The following is a 24,001-nucleotide window of genomic DNA, read 5'->3' on the forward strand; positions in this document are numbered from 1 at the left end:
CCATCAGATGAGCACCTCACTGGAACTGTAGAACCACCAACCAGACATCTGTATTGCAACAGCATGGGCTGGTTAAAGAATCTTCAAGATTTGGAGAATATGAACAGAAAAACATTCAAGACTGGTTCAAATGTGATACCAATGCCCCTGGTTATCGATTACTGACAGATGAAGAGGTCATTGGCAACGTCACCAATGACCAAGACACTTGCAGTGACAAGATAGAGGCTAGTAATGACTGTACCATAAAAGAACCACACAGTGAGGAAGTTTTTCACTGCCTTGCAAACTTGAAGAGTGTGACCTCGTGCAGCTGTTGTGTTTAAGATGTGCGTGAAATTTAGTGACAATAAAAGCATGTCTCAGGTCTGGAGAAAATGTTAATTTAGAACTCCTTTTCATAGATGCTAGGGATGCTTTAATAGAAAATGAGTAATTTATGTAAGCTAGGTACAGTATTTTGTAATACATACAAAAAACATGCAATTTTGTATTTAATACAAATCTGTTTCTTGATTTCATATTCCTCCAATGATAGTGGTACTTTTCTTTCTAAAAAATGATTAGTTATGTAAAAAATCAGTTATCTGAACACCCCCAGCCCCAAATTGATTTGGACAATTGATGCTCTACTTTACTCACTACTTGCTTTTATGCAATAATACTACCCTTATAAATGATCGTTTACCACAGAAAATTATGTCATAATTATGAGGAATATGTTATGATTTTTGTCTGTTTCTTTCAAACATTCGTAATTATGTGAATGACAATGGTTCCTAAACTTGTTGTTTGAGCAACTCAGTTATACATTTCTTCCACTTCCAGGTTTTCATCATTAAATTCACCCAAAAATTAGAAAAATTCTGTACTATTTACTAACTGCCATTCAGAGATTAAAATGCATATGCATACACCTTCCTTGGAAATACTCTAATTTTTCCTGTCTTGAGACAAAAATAACCTAGACAGTATTCATCTACACTCCTGGAAATGGAAAAAAGAACACATTGACACCGGTGTGTCAGACCCACCATACTTGCTCTGGACACTGCGAGAGGGCTGTACAAGCAATGATCACACGCACGGCACAGCGGACACACCAGGAACTGCGGTGTTGGCCGTCGAATGGCGCTAGCTGCGCAGCGTTTGTGCACCGCCGCCGTCAGTGTCAACCAGTTTGCCATGGCATACGGAGCTCCATCGCAGTCTTTAACACTGGTAGCATGCCGCGACAGCGTGGACGTGAACCGTATGTGCAGTTGACGGACTTTGAGCGAGGGCATATAGTGGGCATGCGGGAGGCCGGGTGGACGTACCGCCGAATTGCTCAACACGTGGGGCGTGAGGTCTCCACAGTACATCGATGTTGTGGCCAGTGGTCGGCGGAAGGTGCACATGCCCGTCGACCTGGGACCGGACCGCAGCAACGCACGGATGCATGCCAAGACCGTAGGATCCTACACAGTGCCGTAGGGGACCACACCGCCACTTCCCAGCAAATTTGGGACACTGTTGCTCCTGGGGTATCGGCGAGGACCATTCACAACCGTCTCCATGAAGCTGGGCTACGGTCCTGCACGCCGTTAGGCCGTCTTCCGCTCACGCCCCAACATCGTGCAGCCCGCCTCCAGTGGTGTCGCGACAGGCGTGAATGGAGGGACGAATGGAGACGTGTCGTCTTCAGCGATGAGAGTCACTTCTGCCTTGGTGCCAATGATGGTCGTATGCGTGTTTGGCGCCGTGCAGGTGAGCGCCACAATCAGGACTGCATACGACCGAGGCACACAGGGCCAACACCCGGCATCATGGTATCGGGAGCGATCTCCTACACTGGCCGTACACCACTGGTGATTGTCGAGGGGACACTGAATAGTGCACGGTACATCCAAACCGTCATCGAACCCATCGTTCTACCATTCCTAGACCGGCAAGGGAACTTGCTGTTCCAACAGGACAATGCACGTCCGCATGTATCCCGTGCCACCCAACGTGCTCTAGAAGGTGTAAGTCAACTACCCTGGCCAGCAAGATCTCCGGATCTGTCCCCCATTGAGCATGTTTGGGACTGGATGAAGCGTCGTCTCACGCAGTCTGCACGTCCAGCACGAACGCTGGTCCAACTGAGGCGCCAGGTGGAAATGGCATGGCAAGCCGTTCCACAGGACTACATCCAGCATCTCTACGATCGTCTCCATGGGAGAATAGCAGCCTGCATTGCTGCGAAAGGTGGATATACACTGTACTAGTGCCAACATTGTGCATGCTCTGTTGCCTGTGTCTATGTGCCTGTGGTTCTGTCAGTGTGATCATGTGATGTATCTGACCCCAGGAATGTGTCAATAAAGTTTCCCCTTCCTGGGACAATGAATTCACGGTGTTCTTATTTCAATTTCCAGGAGTGTATATAGATCTAAAAATGGATGCAAAATACCCAATTTTTTAGTGTTTTTTCTTTGTATTCTTGATTATTACTGGCTAAAGTGCAAAGCTCAAAACAGAAGCAAGAAATGCTTGTAATGCATACACACCATCAAAACTACTGTATATGATTTAGGGACCGTGCCAGACATGCAAATGGAAGATATGAACATGTCAATTTGTGTGACATTGCCCACATCCAACAAGGGAGCCTGCAGCCACCAGTACAATAGGCTGGTCAAATTAACTTCTGTAAATGGCAAATATAAGACCAACCAGTGGCTAGATTGCTCTCAGTTACTATAATCCAACTTTTCCTAAGCATGTGAACTATGACCACCACTGATGTCTATGTGGACAAATTTACAACTGTGTTGTATAGTGCTTTGACAGCTGAGCGATAGGTTTCCAGCCCCTCTAGTCATAGGTGGAACTTTGCTTCATGTTATAATTTCAATACACATGCATCATAAAGAAGTAGTGCTTGGATTTATATCATATTCAAACAGAAACTATTGCACTTTCATTTCTATCAGGAACTAAGGCTTATATTAATTACCACCAAGTATTATTGTTTGATTTCACTGACTAATAGACAATGGAAACCTATTGTTACAGAAAGTTTATTTGTGTTTAACTAACTGTGATGACACTATATTTGAGCTTACAGTATGTGACCCAAGAGAATTTCATAGTTCAGTTAAATTTCTGTGCCTGCCTTTCTTCATAACCAGGATAAGTAAGTAACAATATGCAGCCAGTATTTGAGCAATATGCCTTGGGTAAGGTGGTATTTTCATTCCATTTTTGTTTTGTAATCTTGCTTATTTCTTGAAATTTAATTTTTGAGTCTTACATATATTATCTGTGCTAATAAATTAACTGCAAGTATCATTATAAGCTTTTTCATCTCTTTCACAGTCTAACTCTGAATCACAGTGATATTATTCTCCACTGTCTAGTGCTTCTTCCTCACTGGGTAATTAATGTAATATACAAGGTGTTTCTCATCACTATTTAAAAATTTCCGAAGTGATGTAAATGATGCTGAGTCAATTAATTTAAGACACATGGGATTGCAAATGTCACAAAATATCCCAAAAGTGGGTGACAAATGTTGAAGAAGTGATGTCACCACCTGGAGTACTTCATTGTAGATGCACCAGTTGAACCTATCAGTTTGTTGCACCTGCTCATCTCAACCCTACTCAAGTATTCCCGTCAGTGTGGTCCTGGGCTCCCGTGCATGACTTCAGCGCACGGAGCTCAGAGTTTGAGTCTTGTGTCTGGCGAGCAGTATTTTTTCATTCCATTAAACAATTTTGTGTTTACATTGAAGTAAGGTTTATTATTTTATTTACTGGTCTTGGAGTCACCACTCGTTAATACAAAGTACAATACAACTAAAACATACAATATTCCATCACAAGTAAATGGGTATAAGCTTCCATACTGTATTGTTACCAGTAAATGATTTATGTTTTCTTTACTACATAATTTCTGTAAACAGAAAAAAGGAGGAAAAAGGAAAGAAGCACAAAATAAAAACAGCTTTTCCTTGGTTACAGAAAGGACCATAAATTTGCAAATTCAACATTTACAACAGACCAAATTCACAAAACATGTCTGAAATTTGCACTGTTTGCTTTAGTGCAAGTACTACATCACTCAATAATCTCTTCATGCCCTAGGCCAACTGCTGCATGTGCAATGAGGTATGCCATCTGGTGATGTCAGATGTTCAGTATTTCTCATTCCTGTTTGGGGTATTTCTTGACTTTTGTTAACTCCATGTGCCTTATATTAAATTACTTGTCTCATCATCATCTATGGAACTTTTGGGGCTTTTAAATGCTGATAAGAATCACCCTGTATTCAGTGTAGTTTTCAGATATTATTCTTATAAATGTATAAAAACATGATGATCATAACACTTTGACCATAACCAACAAAAGGAATCACAATTTGAACTGAGTAGCACTTCTGGTAAAATAATAATAACTTGAAATTAAATTATTTACGTGATCAAACTCATGGGATTGATCATATCAGAGTATTGTAATATACCATGTAATAGCAAGGATGAAAGATAATATGACCCACTCTATTCAGTGTTTAGGGCAATATTGGGTACATCAAAGGTGCAAATGTCAAGTACTGTTGGATGGCAAAAAGTGGAATACTTCAAACCCCCTGATTCTAAATTTAATTACCACAGGTTCAGAATTAGAGAACCTTAAGAAATGTTTGTATAAAGCACATCTAGGATGCAATGCAAGGCAGACTGCCACCCATCAGCAAACATCTCTCTTCCAGATCCACAAAATCAAAATCTCAGGACTGGAATCAATTGCCAATAATACTTCTGAACTAATTTATCGCAAGTATCATTGGTAGCTGGGAGAAACTATTTTGTCCAATGAACTTTTGTTGTTGTTTAAGATACTTTCCAGGTTTTTACTTCTTTTTAAATAGGTAGTTTTTCAAAATACATGGAGTCGGCTCTGTTCAGTTTCTGGAGTCGACTCGGTTCAGTTTCATACATTTTGTGATTAATGGTTTATCTTGTTCTGTGAACCTTCAAATACTCTTTTAAAGTCATGCACATTAATTTTTTGAGGATTTTTTATACACGAGTGTAGTAATAGCATGTCAGATGACTAATGTTTTTGTCTACTGTGGAAGTGATTTTAGAAACTCACAGTAACAACTTACCTCTTCCAGTTGGGGATTCCTCTGATGTATCTGCATCTGTATGTATTGCAGTAGCAACTCCCAGTGAGCTACTACTACTAGCATATAATGGAAGACCAATGTAGTACTCAATATCCTGTGGTGTTGGGAGAGGCCATTGTAGCAACTCTTCCTCAGATCTCCGCAGGATGCTAAGAGGTGGCAGTGGTGAAGGCTGCTGGGCACTGCTTACTTCTGCCTGCTTGTCTCTATACAGTACAAAGTAGATCAAGTTCAGAGGGCAGCAGATTTGTTTGAAAGGAAGAAAGGAAAGAAATAGAGGTAAGTGTCTAATGTTTAGTTGAGAGTGAAATCAATAGGTACAGGACTCTAGCTTATGGTGGATGAATGACAAGGATGGATGTGGTCTTATCAAAAGACTCAACCAAATATTTTTGTTGCATGATCAATTGAAATTATGGAAAACTTACATTGTGATGGAGAGGCAAAAAATGAATCTGATACCCTATGTGCATGCTTTCGTTCAGTCCTGTTTGAAATTTGACAGTCTGCCCAAGGATCTCTGAGTTTTTACAAACATGCTGGCCCTTATCAATCATGGGCCACAAACTAAAAACCACAGGTATGCTGAAGAGAGAACACAGCTATTGCCACAACAAATATGACAGCTGGTATGCCATGGAATCAGGAAGACATCCGGCCATTGCCATGAAAGATAAGCACAACACGGGAAAGATGCAGTATAACAACAAACCCTATCAAAGCCAAACTGTGGGACACAATGGCATAGTATGCACCATCATGGAGGTTGTGCAGACAGCAAGTGAATAACAAACTAGGATTACCTCAATTCAGGAAAATTTGTTATCCACAGAATGAGCTACCATTGGTAACACTGTGTTGATAATAATGGTTACAACTAAAAATAGTGAGCAAACTTAAAGGAGAGGAAGAGTGGGCCAGTGTCTGATTAAGTGAGACAATATGGAGGTAGCACATGTTAATACTTTCACAAGATGGAATGGTTAGTTGTAAGGAATAAAATGATTTTGTCAACATTTTATAAAATTTTAGTGCACAAGACAGGCTCAGAGTCTAAATATTTTAACATTCTTAAAAGAGACAATGACAGAAAAAAAAACATGGTAAGGCTCTACACTTCAAGTGGCACAGTTGATCTAACAAATGTGTGTGGGTGAATAGCTGAGCATTTGGTGAATGACTGTCTAGCAATGGTGAAAGTGCAATGAAGCAGTCTGGTAGTGGCAGGGGCTCACAGTGGCACTGGCATAGATGTAAAGTATGGTGCAGTAAGGTATTAAAGGGTTAATGCAAGCAAAAACACTTCACCTACAATAATTACTGTTCTGCTAGAAGCCTTAACAGCAGCATTATTTGTGAATTTCCTGTTGCATGCATTTCAGGAGAAACACTGCTTTGACCTTTGTTCTGTTGTATTATACTGCATTTATTGTATTGTATAACATCTGAGTTTGCCATGGACAGTTACAGAATACAGACGAGAAGATAAGTATAGTCTTATACACAGTGCTTTTAATTAAACTTTCCCTAGTTGAGAGATCCCCCACGAAAAACTAGTGAGCGTACAACAATGAAACTTAGTGGAAACATTTGTAAGGATTTGTGGAAGATGAATAATTTGTAAACCACTCAAAGAAAGACATTTAATTTCCGCATTAGAGAGTAACATCTGTTAATTACATACCATTTTTTAGTTCCGGGTTACAAACGTTGCTCAATACTATGACTATTTGCTACCAATACAGCCTGGAACTGTATTAGGGAGACCAATTCATAATTGTTCGTATTACTTTTCCAACAGTGGACCATGAAATGTTCAGCTGTTGTGACACATCTTGTGAACTGATTGAAGATTGCACATTGCATCCACAATTCTCAGCCACATAATAGTAACTTCTTCAACAATCTGGACCACAGTTGTCCATCAGCCTCTCCCAGGAGCAATTTCCAAAACACCAGTTAATACAAATTTTCCTAATAACGTTCTTCAAGAAAGAGGACCTGACCATATTCCTTTAATGTGTCAATATTCATGAAGAATATGCTGCTTATTTTGATAAAACATCTTTATGAGTGAAGCCTTGCTCACCTAGTCCAAGCTCATGTTGACTGACTGCTACTGTAATGCAAACTGATGCTTGTGTTTCAATCCTGCTTCACCATACCAGTACCAACACCTAACAACAAGACATTCCAATAGCACTATTAACAATGCAAATCCTGCAGCACAGAGCCTGAACATCATACTCATAAAACCGGATACCTCTACACAAAATAGTTTTCATTCTACACTGGCTTGTCATCCTGAGCCCACAGGCATCACTGAATGCAGATATGAAAGAGCATGTGGTCAGCACCCTACTCTCCTGGCCACTGTCAGTTTTCATGAACAGAAATGCTGCTTCTCAACAAAGTATCTCCTCAATTGACCTCAAAAGGGCTGAGTGCACCCCACTTTCCAACAGATGGTCACCAGTTCAAGTGTTAACCAACGCTAACAGCATTTCACTTCAGTGATCTGACTGGAACTGATGTTACCACTGCAGCACGGCCACTGATAGATAATTATACACAAAAATAGTTAATTAAATGATTAATAATTTCTTGTAATTTATCCTAAATTTCAATATGGCATTCAGACATAGATAGAAGGGGAATCACATTGCATAAAGAGAATAGTGTACATGTATTTTTCTACATTTCTATCAAGCAATATTTTCTATCAGGCAAAATTTCATTCTTTTAATTGATTCATCTGGGTTTCTTGGTAAATACTGTATATCATGTTAACTAAATGAAAGACTCTTTTAGTCTTGCTTCAAAAACTCCATTCTTGCTGAATGACATAGGTTTCAGGAAATGAGGTTTACAACCTGAAACCTAGGTCATACAGCAATAGTGAAGGTTGTGAAACAAGGTTAAAAAAGTGTTTCACTTCGTTAATACAAAATCACATTAGTTCTTGTTGTAATCAAAAACAGTGGAAGTATTCCTAGCTCAACATGTATGGTTTTCAGAGTAACAGTTTGTTGTTATGCCTATTATAAGTAGTCAAACTTCACTAAAAAATTGCCAGTTTGCAGTTAGATAGATCACAAGTAAGAACTCAATAACTTTAACAATTAATAGCTCTTGAATGAGTTCTGGAACCAAAATTAATTAACATTTCACTCAACCTGTGCTGTGATAAGCAAGAGTGAAGAATGTTATTTACATCAAAACTAGTCACAGTTGCACATGGTGCTTCCCATTATAGACTTGCTTAAAAGAACGATCAAAGTGTAACCTTTTTCTAGTGAATTACTACAGAAGAATGCTAAGTGCAAGTTTTGGCATGTGTAAATGTGAAATGATCTTTGTGCTGCAATATAACTTCGCTAACATAATTGTAGAGCAGATGCGGTTCAATAAGTTAGCAAATTTCTGTAATAGACAAATTGATCACTGTTTCTAATAGCAAACTTAGTGAAGAACAAATGAGTGTGTTAGTTCAATGTAAACAAGGGTGCTGTGTACATCTTTGAGTAAGTACCATCTTGCACTCATTTATACTTTTCATCTTTGTGCCGATCAAAAGGGGTGCTACTGAGGAGAGACTATGAGGACCAGGGTAATGCTGGTAGAGCTACAGTAGATGGTACACCTTCAAAACCAGTTCCTTCAAGATACATTTACTGAAGTCAATAAACATCTTAACTACTTGTATTAGCTCAGATAACTATTTACATAACTAAAATTAGGAAAGTGAACATAATGACTGTGTACCTGTTCACCTGTAATTAACTTGAAAACACCAATATATCAGAAAAAGTAACTCAATATGTGTTTATTTTTAGACATTAATGAGGATAAACTTACTCTCCTATTTGCTTCTCGGTATATTCAGTTGGTGCCCTGCCTGGCAGTGTGTCATTAAAGGTGGACACAGATACTGTTTCAGCCATAGCTGATGCAGACACTTCCATTATCCTCTGTTCTGAAAACCTAGAACCATGAATAAGCATGAGACAATCTGGGCAACAGTGTGTGTAGGAGATTGTTTTTTTAGCCTTTATGTTGCTTATTCATTTATATTATACACCAGTTAAAAATATAAAGATACTTGGATACCTGTTTCTACATATGTCAAATATAACAAATGGTATTTTGTGTAGGAGGGATAATACGAGTTCAGGTTAATAGCAACACTTAGCCTCATCTTTCATAAACAACAGAAATTTTACAGAAATCATCAAAGTATGTCAGTGCTTCTCTCATGCAATGACACACACTTACATATTTCAAAACACAATTGGCAATACCAACATTATTATGGAGAGGATAGTTAAACAACTTACACTCTTCCCCTTTGTTTTTTCACAGTGTTTTACAGAAGGAGGAAGCAGCCAATACAATTGCTGCTTCTCCTACAGGAGGCCTATTCACTTGCTTTCCTCTGTGTTATGAATGCCCAGAACAATTGAATAGCCTTAGATAACATGGTGATATGTCTGCACTGCAAATTATCACTCTTTGTACATTAATAGACAATGGTACTATGAAAAGACATGGCTTTCAAATGATCAACAAAGCCTAATTGCCACAAATATTCTTTTCTCACTGATAAACATAAATTGTGAAGTTTTTCTCGGATTTAATACTGTTAATTGAATCCATAAAATGGCACAAATTAGTGTAGTGAGCCCGAGAATACTTTTCAGATGACACTATTTTGAAGAGAACATGTCCAGGTGAGGGGTAACCAATAAGATTTTCATGTTATTACCACTACTTTCTGTAAGTTGTTTTCTGAGTCATCTATTACACATTGTGGTGCTCTTTGGTTTTTCCCTTGATCCACAACAAATTTGAAAGAGTGCTGAAGAATGAGTAAGCTGTTGGCCTTGTGTGTTTCCTTGATCTATAATCATGTGGCAGCTTATATACTTTTAAGAAGCACGAATAGTCTATTACAGATTATTTGGTGCCTCTGTGGTAACAATAAAAGGCTGCTAAGGATATATCCATCTACTGTATCTAATCTTCAGATCTGTATAAAGTTAGCTGGATAAATGTATCTGCTTTGAAGAGGATCTGAAATTCTGGAAAGACAGAAAATGTTTTTAAAAAGATTTTTACCTTTCATGTGATGTCAGTTCCATTTAGGTGTCAGCTGGGCTTAAAATGTGTCTAAGGAACACAGTTCCAACAAAGTATTTCCAACTGTGTTAACAAATATATGTATGGTAACCTTGCTGCTGCAACATTTTACCATATCAGAAAAATGCATAGAGAATGATTCAGTTGTTCAAAAAACCTGAATACTGCACTATATTACTGTAGCAGCATGCTACCTTGCCCAGCATTTGAGTTTTCACACTTTCGTAATATAATGTACTCTGATAGAAAAAATTCAAAATACAAAGAAGGAATTGTGTGACATAAACAAAAGTTGGTATGCAAGTTTCGACACCTGTAAGATGATGTCTGTTCAAATTTCATGGGAACTGCATAAAAGTAGCACTAGCAGTATCACTATGATGATGCAGGTTTGCTTTAAACACATGCTGTAATGGTCAAGAGTGTTAGGTGCCTTTGAGATTGAATGTAGTGAGTTGACGTTAGTCAAGACTGCATTTAAGGCAACATAAATGCCATTGTCAACACCACATTGGGTTTGAATAAGGCCATGTAATAGGTCTGTGAGAAGCTGGATATTCCTTGTGAGATATTGCAGCAAGATTTGTCAGGAATGTAACCACTGTAGATGATTGCTGGTAATCATGGTCACAAGAATGTATAGTCACAAGAAGACCAGGCTCTGGACAGACACTTGGCACTAGCAGGAGGAAACACCTTTGTGTTCAGCAGAAGGTCCTGGCATATTGTGCTGCAACTGTAACAGCACCAGTTGGCACAACAGTGACACAACAAACTGTTACAAATCAGTTACTTCAAGGACAGCTGTGAGCCAGATGCCCTGTAGCCTGCATTCCACTGGCCTCAAACCACCACTATTTCTGACTTAAGTGGTGTCAAGCGAGAGCTCATTGGAGGTAAGTGTTGAGGTGGCAGTGATGACCATGTGCTGCTTACATAGAGGCTAGTTGAGGTCCTGCAACCAAACTGTACAACCCCTTCTTTGTGTTGTGATTTTATTCTGTCAGTGTATTTTAATCACAGTATCATAATATAAAACCAAGTTTAATAACTGCTTATGGCTTAAGAAAAATAGTTTTTACTTCTTTAGAAGATTTTACAATGCAATCCATTTGGACAATCAATAAAAGGTTCCATGTATCGGAAGGGTGCAATGTTTCTAAGTACAAGTGAAGGCCAGAGCTGACCTTCATTATTGTTTGTTTTATGTGAAACAACAGTTTAAAACTTAGTGTTCCGAGTTGTTTTCAAAGAGCGTTTATACTGTTCCAAGTTGTTTTCAAAGATTGTTTATACACTGCAATGTGTAACAGAAGCCAGATATATCTGTAAATACAGAAGTTGCATGTCAGTACACACATTCCATTGGAAATTAAGAGCTAGTTTTGCAGACCTTCGGTCAACTTGCAGTTTCTGTTATAGGCCTTCATCATTGCAGAAAGGCATCTGTGCAGGCCTGTGGCCTGTTATAGTAAGGAACAGACATAAATACATGTTAACTAACAAAGGAACATTCTCAAGTGCCACTAAATGATCTTGATGAAACTTGGCAGATATGCTGAGGGTAAAAAATGATGCAATACTTTTCTTGTGCTCAGTTTCACTTTTAACAAGTAAAACACACCCCACAAGGCAATTTGGAAATTAGGTTTTGAGGTACTTTCATCAAACTGATGATATGTAAAAAATGTTTCTCATATGAAAGTTAATATGTAGTTAACCTTCTTGGGAAGTTTATAATTAAATTTTACAAAAGTTTGAAGTTTTCAGAGTACCCCAACATCATTAATTAATTTTCAAAAATGGAAACTTTTGTTAACACATAAATCAAAGACGTTTTGAAGCTACATACATCCATGTGTAATAATGCTAGTTTTTAGCATACAGTTTTTGGAAAGTAAGTAATACCCTATGTGCTGTCAGAGTATTTTCAGCAAATATAATTGAAACCTGTAAACATTCATTATTAGTCTAGTTACTGATTTCACTTATATTTCTTTTATGGAGCACAACAAATAATATGTCAGGATAACCAAAACATTGATGCTGTAACTGAAACTAAATTTCCTTTGATTCATATTCAAGAAAATCTTACAGGGAGCTCTCATAGTACATCCCTAAATGCAAAACTAGCAAAAATTAGCTATGTAGTAAGATTGTTTTGCAATAACACCAGTGCAGAATTAGTTTGGGCTATATACTTTGCTCATGTACATTCATCGGTGAACTGCAGTATCATTTTCTGGAGAATGTGAATCAAACCAAGACAGTTTTCAGGAAACAGAAGCCAATTATAGGAATAATTAAACAAGCAAGCAGCAGAAAATCATGCAAAACTAACTTTGAAGATCTAAAAATTTTACACATTTCCTGCATTTATATATTTAAAGTAGTATTGCAAGTCAAAAAAGTGTAATGAGAAAAGAAAACACTTTTATGCAAAACATAATTGACCATGATTACAGTACCAGACAGCACAGTAATATACATATTAACCATTGCAACACAATTTTTTTTCCAAAAAAAGGTTTATACCATGCAAGAGAAAAAACTAAGTCACAAATATCCAAGACAAATAAAACCTCATCTCGAAGAAAAAATTTAAGTCTGTGACAGCTTATCTACTGCAAAACTGCTTTTATTCAATCTTGTGGTCTTCTATGCACGAAACCATGTAATTCATACTTTTAATTGTAGAAATAAGTTGTGAATGTACAATATATAGTCTGATTTGTTACTATTCACTTTAGGGATCCAAGATGTTATAAAAATTAACAAGATATGTTTGACATTTGCAAAACAACATCTACGGAAGTTATTTTTGTCAATTACCTGAACTGGAGATTCTGGCAGGGTTAGTGAAGTTAATCAGGGAATGTTACAGAATTAGTGATGACAAGATTGTTTGTTTGATCAAGGAAGGAGAAGAAATGGGGACATTACACAAATTATATGGAAGATTATGATGATTCCATATTTATATAAAAATTCCGTACCACTACTTTTCAATCTCATGCTTGAGAAGCTGGAGCATGTAATTGAAATATGATACAATTTTCCTAAAATATAACCTTTTTCCTGTAACAAGCATTATAGACATTAGATATTGGTACTTTGAGAAATACATTCTGTTGTGTTATTTATGTAAATGAGGTAGATAGAAAGGCCATTTATGCCAAAACAGTCTGGCTTATAGATTCTCTCGCAGAAAGTAAAGGGCAGTGTGTAAAGCCTTAGCTACATTAGAGAGGAAAAAATGCTGGGACCTAAGGACTGGTTTTATGTTTCTTATATTTATTTCTATGTTACACAAAAGAGAAAGTTATTAGCTATAAAGCAATAAAGAGTGCAAATTTTCTGAAGAGTTCTTATTCTCCCGGTCATATATAATACCAACCAGCATTAATTGTTAGTTTGTTTTTTATTTATTTATTTTTTTGTTTTTTAAAGGGATTTATGATGTCAAACCGGCTGACTGGGAATAAGATAAGCACCACAGGACATTTTAATTCCCACTGTCCCTGAATATAAGTTTGACAGCTTCCATTACAAAATATTGACTTTTTAATCCCACACACTGAAATACAGTGACGTGTGATAGAAGAATGATGTGTGAATATGCCTGGGACCTCACTTTGTCACACTTAAGACCAAACAACTTGTTTTACATTTTCTTGAACATGTATGTTTTACATATCAGACTCTTGAGAGAGAGAGATGTGCGCTACAAAATGAACATAATTTTCAAAAATGATTTTTTTTTAAATTTTTTACTTCCTAAGTCAAATGCTCAAAGACATTTTTGCCCCGGCTCGGACTATCTTAGATTTGGGGCTGACTCCATTAATGCTACCTGGTAAGCATTCCAGACTGCTCAGCAGTACTCCAAAAGATGAAAGACAAGTGTAGAGTAGGCAATTTCTTTAACAGTCTGTTACATTTTCGATGTGTTCTGCTAATAAAATGTAGTATTTGGTTTGCCTTCCCCACAACATTTTCTGTGTGTTCTTTCCAATTAATGTTGTTCATAATTTTAATTCCTAGGTATTTAGTTGCATTTCCTGCCATTAGATCTGACTGATTTAGCGTGTTACCGAAGTTTAATGGATTCCTTTTAGCACTCATATTTGGATGACCTCATACCTTTCATTATTTAGCATCAGTTGCCAATTTTCACAACATATCTTTTCTAAATAGTTTTGTAATTTGTTTTGATCTTCTGACAACTTTACTAGATCATAAACAACAGCACACTCTGCAAACAACCTAAGACGGCTGAGCAGATTGTCTCCTAAATCGTGTATATACATAAGGAACAGCAGAGGGCCTGTAACACTACCTTGGGCAACGCCAGAAACAACTTCTGTTTTACTTGATGACTTTCCATCCATTACTATGAATTGTGACCTCTCTGGCAGGAAATGACGAATCCAGTCATGTAACTGAGACAATATTCCATAAGCACGCAGTTTCAGTACAAGTCACTTGTGTGGTACAGTGTCAAAAGCCTTCTGGAAATATAGAAATACTGAATAAATTTGAAATCCCTTGTCAATAACACTCAAAAATTTGCATGTGTAAAGAGGTGGTTGTGTTTCAGAAGAACAATGTTTTCTAAATCTTTGCTGCATATCGACGTTAATGATATGGGCCTATAATTTAGTGGATTACTCCTACTAACTTTCTTGAGTATTGGTGTGACCTGTGCAACTTTCCAGTTTGTGTATTGCACATAATTAGGAAAAGAAATCCACCACTGTATAACTACACCACTGAGTATGATCTATGTGAAACAGTATCTGCCATAAAGTATATACGAGTAGCTATCTTTATTTTGTTTTATTTAAACATCAAGTTCCATAGGACCAAATTGAGGATCAAATCTCCAAGGTCATGGAACATGTCAGGACATGAAATTACAACTTAAAGGTAATAAAAGATAAAAATAAAACGTTTATGAAGAAAAAAAAATGTCAAGCAATAAGTATCAGGAAACTCAGTCAAAAATATAACATAAAAATCAGCTTAATTTTTCAGGGAACTCCTGAAGAGAATAGGAGTGACCCGTGAGGAAATTCTCCAGTTTTGATTTGAAAGCGAGTAAATTACTACTAAGAGTTTTGAATTCTTGTGGTAGCTTATTGAAAATGGACGTAGCAGTATATTGCACTCCTTTATGCACAAGTGTTAAGAAAGTCCGATCCAAATGCAGGTCGGATTTCTGCTGAGTATTCACTGAGTGAAAGTTGATTATTCTTGGGAATAAGCTGATATTGTTAACAAGAAACAACAGTAAAGAATATATATACTTAGAGGCCAATGTCAAAATTCCCAGGTTAATGAACATGGGCCGACAAGAGTTCCGCAAACTTACACCACTTACTGCACAACCCGCTATTCCTGAGCCAAAAATATCCTTTTAGAATGGGAACAGTTTCCCCAAAATATAATACCATGCAACACAAGTGAATGAAAATAAGCAAAGAAGCCTAATTTTCATGTTGATACCGTTTGAATAGTAAAAATGGCAGCATTAAATCTTTGAACAAGATCCTGAATGTGGCCTTTCCACAACAGTGTACTATCTACATGAACACCTAGAAATTTGAACTGTACAGTTTCACTAATCATATGCCCATTCTGTGAAATTAAAACATTGAGTTTTGTTGAATTAAACTGTAAAAAACTGGGTCTTACTGCGATTCAGTGTTAGTTTATTTTCTACAAGCCATGAACTTATGTAATCAACTGCACTGTTTGAAACAGAGCCAATGCTGCACGCAACATCCCTTACTATCAAGTTAGTGTCATCAGCAAACAGAAATATTTTGGAGTTACCCGCAATACCAGAGGGCATAACATTTATATAAATAAGGAACAGGAGTAGCCCAAACACTGACCCCTTGGCACCTTCACTTGACTGCACCCCACTCAAGACCCCACATCATAGTCATTCTCAACACTGTGAACAATGACTTTCTGCTGTCTGTTGTTAAAGTAAGTGGTGAACCAGTTGTGAACTAGTCCCCGTATTCCGTAATGGTCCAACTTTTGGAACAATGTTTTGTGATCACACAATCAAACACCTTAGCTAAATAAAAAAATATGCCTAGCATTCGAAACCTTTTGTTTAACCCATCCAGTACCTCACAGAGAGAAGAGAATTTTCAGTTTTTAAACAACTTCTAAAGCCGAACTGTACATTTGATAGCAAATCATGTGATATAAAATGATCAATTATCCTCACATACAAAGCCTTTTCAATAACTTTAGCAAACACTGATGGCATAAAAATAGATCTAAAATTGTCTGTATTATCCCTTTCTCCCATTTTATAAAACGGCTTTGCTACTGAGTGCTTAAACCGTTCAGGAAACTGACCTTTCCTTAAGCAAAAATTACAAATATGACTAATTACAGTGCTAACATGTGCAGCACAGTACTTTAATATTCTGCTACACACTCCATCATATCCATGAGAGTCCTTAGCCTTCTGTGATTCAATTACTGATGCAATCTCCCTCATGTCAGTTTCACAGAGGAGTATTTCAGGAATCAGTCTCGGAAATGCATTTTCCAAGAGAGCTATATGATCCACAGTAGAAACTAAACTTTTATTTGATTCACCAGAAATGCTCATAAAATTTTTGTTAAATATTGTAAATATATCTGGTTTATCAGTAACAGAAATATTTTTACTACGAACTGACTTTATGTCATTGACCTTGTGCTTCTGACCAGATTCACAACTGACCGTATGGTTTTAACATTATCCTGCGAATTAACTAGTTCATTTGCTCACCACATACTCTTTGCCCTCCTAATAACATTTTCAAGCATCTTACAGTACTGTGTGTAATGGGCAACAGTAACTTGATTGTGACTACTTCTAACATTTTCATATAATTCCCTCTTTGTTCTGCACAATATCCTTATCCCACTAGTCAGCCACCCAGGCTGCCTCTTACCCCATTTGGAATGTTATAATGGAAAGTAACTCACATAGAGCATGAGAAATTTGTTAAGGACAGCAGTATATTCATTATCTATGTTATCAGCTGTATAAACACCGTGCCACTCTTCTTCCTTGATGAGTTTTAGAAAACTCTCTATTGCCATTGGATTAACTTTCCCACATTGTTTGTAATTATATGTGACATTTGTTTGAGAATAAAAGCCTCTTAATGTTAAAAATTGTGCATCATGGTCTGAAAGGTCATAACTCTTTTACTAACAGAATGCCTATCTAGTAACAAAGAATGAATATAAAGATTGTCTATGGCTGCGCTACTGTTCCCCTGCACACTGACAGGACAAAACACCGTCCACATAAGACTATACGAATTTAGGAGATCTACCAGCATCCTTTTTCTGGAACAATCATATTCAAAATGAATATTGAAGTCACCTCATATAACTAATTTCTATCACTTTCTATAAAGTGAATCAAGAACCCACTCTAAGTTGAACATAAATGCTCTAAAGTCAGAGTTAGGGGACCTATAATCAACAAAAATTAGAAGTTTAGTTTCATTGATTTCAACTGCCTCTGCTCTACATTCAAATATATGTTCAGTGCACTGCTGTGGTATGTCTAGGGACTCAAATGGAATATTAATTTTTACATACATGGCCACTCCGCCACCCCACAAGGAACTCCTTGATAAACAGCCAGCTAATCTGTACCCTGGTCTGAAGCAACCATTAGTAGAATAACCACATAAAACAAATTGTAAGAAAAACAGATGCCAGACTCAATTCATAGGAAGAATCTTAAGAAATGTAACTCATCCACAAAGTAAGGGGCTCATAAGGCACATATTCCACCGATTCTTGAGTACTGTTCAGTATGGGATCATTATCAGGAAGACAGATAGAAGAGATCAACAAGACCTTTGAAGGGGGGCATGTTTTGTCATGGGATCATTTATTTGGTGCATGAGTGTTACAGAAATGGTCAGCAGACTCCACTGGCAAGCATTAGAAGTGAGATTTACTATTGAAATTTTGAGAGAATACTTTCCGGAAAAAGTTGGATGACATATTACTTCCTCCCATATACATCTCAGCAAATGACACTGATGAGAAATTTCAAGAAATATTATCTAACACAGAGGCTTATTGACAATCATTCTTACGATGCACCATTGGGGAGTGAAACAGGGAAGGGGGGATCAGTTATTGGTGTGAGAAGTACCCTCTGCCACACACCCTTAGGTGGCTTGAGGAGTATGATGTATATTTTCCCTTATGAACACTGATACTGCAATCCTAAAGGAACAAAAAGACAGGCAAAGTCTGATTAATTATCTGTAAGCCCAGTACATAGTACAATATTTTTCAAGTGACCTAACTTGTTCTATGACATTGCTGCCTATTAAAGGACAAACTGAAATGTTGTCCCAGACTAATTCATGTTTATAGGTATTCTGAATATAGAGGAACATGAGTGATTATGTATGTGGCCAAAGCAGCTCCTGTAGCAGCTGACTCCCAATTCCTGTGATACTACATCCCAATCGCCATTGATTAAATGTGCCAAGAAACGAATGAGAGAAGGGTAAGTTCTTTTTCAAATTTTCAGGCAATAAACAGGGGACTTGTAATCATTTTTAAATTACCTGTGTGATTCCTAAAAAAAAAGTAGAGAGTTATAGGCACACCCTTTTACGTTTACTTTTATGATTTTCTAAAGTGTTTCTGTGAACTTAACAACAAGGTAGAGTAATTATGGAAGAGTTATTAACTTCCCATGCAATATTTATCAGTTTAATAGTCATCCATTTCAGAAAATCTTTCATCCTAACCTATCTACAGGGAAGAAATGATAGCTGAGGTACATTAACTGCTAGTGATTTATCACTGTTTACTAATATAAAATACAGATGTATTCTATTTAATGTCAAGTGTTCATCATTTTTTCTAAATTTCAACACATGCAGTGCATATTATTTTCCATAATTCCTGAACATGTTTAGAAATAATTTTGTATGGTAGCTTCAGTTACAGATAAGAAAGTTGATTATTATTTTCCTAAGCCTTACGGAGGCTCTCAAATCTCCAGTATTGAAAGAAGGCAGTTTAGGTTGCACAGGTTTCCTAGTGTGATCAGATTTATTTAATCTCCTTCACAGTAGATATATTCATTCTCTGGTCAGGCATTATAACGTATTTGTACAACACGTATGCCAAGAATAGAACTTAAGTGGCTGCCAACCGTGGACTGTACTACTGGCCCTAGTATTGTGGCATTCTGGCAAAAATTTTGTGTCAAAATCTCATTTTCGTGGTTACACTGAGAAGGTAATAGGTAATCTTTCTTAGCTGTTATTCCTGTTAGTCGTTTTTTCCACTCTGGCAGCTTGAATCTCTGGATTTTACTAATAGTTATAACAACACCCATCACTGGCACACCCAGTCAACCACATAAACAAACAGCGATTCAGGTTTATTCACCTCAGCTCATATAGCCCCATGCTCTTTTGTCTGCAGAAATTTTTTACTTCTTGATGTGACAGAGATTCCCCTGGCAGAGACATCACGTACGCTACACACGCATTCAAAAATCAACTTATGATTAGTTCAAAAATCAACTTAGAATGTGTTCAAAAACCAAAGGAGTGTATAGAGAAAGTTCAAAGAAGCGCAGCACGTTTTGTATCATTGTGAAATAGGGGACAGAGTGTCACTGTCATAAAACACGATTAGGAGTGGACATCATTAAAACAAAGGCATTTTTCATTGCGGCGGTATCTTATCACGAAATTTCAGTCACCAACATACTGCTCCGAATGCAAAAATATATTGTTGATGTCGACTTACATAAGAAGAAATGATCATCATAACAAAATAAAAAATCAGAGCTCTCACGGAAGGATATAGCTGTTCGCTTCCTCCCCACCACCGCCACCATGCAGTGTTCAAAATTGGAATAACAGTGAATTATTGTGAAGGTGGTTCGATTAACACTCTGCCAGGCATTTAAGTGTGATTTGCAGAGTACCCATGTAGATGTAATTGCAAATGAATATGTTACATTTATTAGATCATTTATTCACACTGTAAACAGAAATGGCCCAATCACATTTCCCTGGGGTACACTGGAAATTACTTTTGCATCTGTTAATTTTGTTCTGTTAAGGGTGACATGCTGAGTTCAGTCCACAAGGAAGGCTTGAATCCAGTCACAAATCTGTTGTGATACTAAATAAGCTCATAATGTCAGATGCCTTCCAGAGGTCAACGAACATGGCATTAACCTGTGCGCCATTGTCTGCAGCACTATGTATCCCATGGAGGAACAGAGTGAGCTGAGTTCTGGAAGATCTCTGTTTGACAATCCATGTCGATTTTTTTATAGAGGAGAGCTTCATCAACAAAAAAGTCATAACTCTTGAGCATGAAACTTGTTGCATAATTATGCAGCAGATGCATCTGCCCTATGGGCCTTCCTCAAAATATGGATGACCTGTGCTTTTTTCCAGTCTTTAGGTATCGTTCTTTGGTCCAAGGAACTATGATAAACTACTTCTAGAAGGGGTGTACGGTTTTTTTGCATAACCTTAGAATCCTATAGGTATCTTATCTGGTCATAATGTCTGTCCACTACTAAGCAGTTGTAGTTATTTTTCTGTTCCATGCTCAGTTATGTCAATATCTGCCATTTCAACATTTGTAGAATGATTGAAAGGAGAAACCAAGTTGGTTTCCTAACTATCTGCTCCAAGTAATTTTCAGACAAGACATACTGAGTGATGTCGCATGAATCCATCTCTAGCACAAATTTTGATCACATGATCCTCTGTATCTGTACCTGGCAAGTTGAAGTTAACCCCCCCCCCCATTACAACAGCATGATCAGGGAAATCATTAATCATATCCTGCAAGTTCCCTCTCAAGTGCTCTACAGCTCCTGACCCATGACGTTTATAAAAGCAACTGATTGGCATTTTGGACCTATCTTTGTTGCTTAACTTATCCCAGATTAATTCACATTCAGAATCTGTGAAACCATTGCTAGATATTATTAAGTTCCTTGCTGCAACAAACATGCTGCCACCATTGGTGACTAACCTATCCTTAGAATAAATATTCCAATCTGAATTTAGGAATTCGCTGCTGTTCACTTTCCTGTGTCCCAGTAATAACCTTCAATAAGCAATACTAATTCTTGAATAAGGACCTGTCCTTTGATGCTCCTGCTTCTTATTAATATTATATCAACCTGATCCTTGAGGACAAGCATTTTCTAAGAACATTGTGGCTGTTGTAACTTCAATTTTGGAAGGCAATACATCTCTTATCCAAAGGGGAGATGCGTTTCTCTAACATAAAAAAAACATGTGTATGCCACACACACTCTGGCACCCTAGTAGCCATTTTCTGCATTTAGTTCATGACTATCCTGTTAAGGTGAGCCCTACAATTCTGTATTCATAGTGGAGGCTGAGAAATATGCATCCAATATCATCACAGAGTCATCTGAGCCTCTGTTTTAGACCTCCCCGTCTGCTCCAAACCAGAGGATTGTGATCAACCATGAGTATGATGCAACAAATAGTCAGCTCAACATGCATTCTGTGTGTTGCACCAAATTAGCTATACACTGAAAGAAACCAAGGATAGCCTCAGCATCCAAGTGGCCGTCATCATTCATGCCAACATAAGCCACTGTTTGCAGCCAGTTGTACCTGAGATCCCACGGCAAACATACTGAGTGCACACTGGCATTCTTTCCTACCCTGCATGCTATTTCTATGAGGAACTCCATTACACAACTGCCATTTGAGCTACATGTGATTAGCGTACACATCCTCTGCACTTGTCCAGATTGGGCAGGAAAACTAGATGCTGGCCCAACAAGTGGGGCAAATTGTGCAGCCTCAGAAGTGTTACAAACACAGGTATGTTATCCTGTGAAACTTGCAGAACTAGCACTCCTGGAAGAAAGGATATTGTGGAGATACAGCTTAGCCACACCCTGGAGGATGTTTTCAGAGTGATTTTTCACTCTGCAGTGGACTGTGTGCTGATATGAAACTTCCTGGCAGATTACGAATGTGTGCTGGACTGAAACTCAAACTCAGGACCTTCGCATTTCACATGCAAGTGCTCTACTGACTGAGAAATCCAAGCATGACTTATGACGCATTATCACATTTTTACTTCCACCAGGACCTAATCTCCTCTATTCCAAACTACTGGCAACATGCACAAACTGGGCTAAAGCATGTCTCCACAACATCCTTTGTTCCAGGCCTGCTAGCCCTGCAAGTTTTGCAGTAGCAATTCTGTGAAGTTTGGAAGTTAGGAGATGAGGTACTGGTGGAAGTAAAGCTGAGATGACAGATCATGAGTCATGCTAGGGTAGCTCATTTGGTAGAGCACTTGCTCACAAAAGGCAAAGTTCCCAAGTTTGAGTCTTGGTCTGACAGACAGTTTCAGTCTGCGTTGAAGTTTCATATCAGCACACACTCTACTGCAGAGTGAAAAATTATTCTAGAAAGTTCCAAAAATTAATGTAAGTCCACTATCTGGTATTGTACATGTATGTAAAGCAACTTTTTCTGCCATTTGTTTCTCAGTATATTCAGTTAATGATCCCCCAGGTATTTCGTCAAAGGAACTGAGTGTGGCAATTGGAGAGGCTGCTTCTGCCATTTTTGATGTAATCACACATTTCTTCTGCATTTTGGGAACTTATAAGCATTAACAGTCATCAGACAACCTGTACATGAGTGAATGCTGTACACTTAATGTCAACATTAGTACTTGAATAGGTAATAAGGCTAACACAAAATAGTAGGCTTCAAGATGTGGTGCTAATGCAGAATGCTCAACAGAGTGAAGGCAAGGAAGCTATGTCATTCAAAGCTTAACCTACACACAAGAGATGCATGAATTTGCCATATACTGAGATATGATACTATCATTGAGGCGACAGTATAGCAGAAGAACACAAGAAGTACACTGAGACTTCTTACAACACACACCAGCCGACCACTTTTACCTTAGGTGACTTAGTGGTGGCCCAAATTAATTACTCACAAATAGAGTGAAAGTATTAGTGATAGCATATGGGCTTATGATATTTCACATATATCTGTAAGGAACACAATTTTACATAGTTCCAGATCATAAGCCACTCATAGCTGTTATAAGCCGCCAGTCTAAGTTCCCACAAAAGTAAGTACAATGATTGCAGTAATGGGGCTTATTCCCAAGCGCAGAACTGCCTGACATTCATTATAGGCCCGGCTAACGAAAATTCTCCATCCCATGAAACTTCATGGACTAAGTTTCATAAGTACAAGGCAATGCATTTAAAAATAAATAACAATGTGTAACCTATTCTAGTAGAACTCCCTGTTACTTCTCACCACATAGACCCATGTACACAGGGAACCATGCTACTCTGCAGAGTCACATCATCAGTTAAGTATGGGTTGCCGTATCAGCTACCGAAAGGATTACTGCCAGCTTTTATAACATACTTCCCACTACAACATAGGGTCAACACAACTAGTTTCATAATGTTGCTGGTTATGCGGATGACAACTGCAGTTTTATCGTCCTGCCTACATCCCAGCCATTACTACTCCAGTTACTGCAAAGGTCACTTTGGGGAATTATACACATGACAGCATCACATCATGGTTGTTGGACAGGCATTGACACTGAGACTCAAAAAATGGTGCAAGCCTAC

This window comes from Schistocerca cancellata, chromosome 4 (assembly GCF_023864275.1).
Source record: "Schistocerca cancellata isolate TAMUIC-IGC-003103 chromosome 4, iqSchCanc2.1, whole genome shotgun sequence".
Lineage (NCBI taxonomy): Eukaryota > Metazoa > Arthropoda > Insecta > Orthoptera > Acrididae > Schistocerca > Schistocerca cancellata.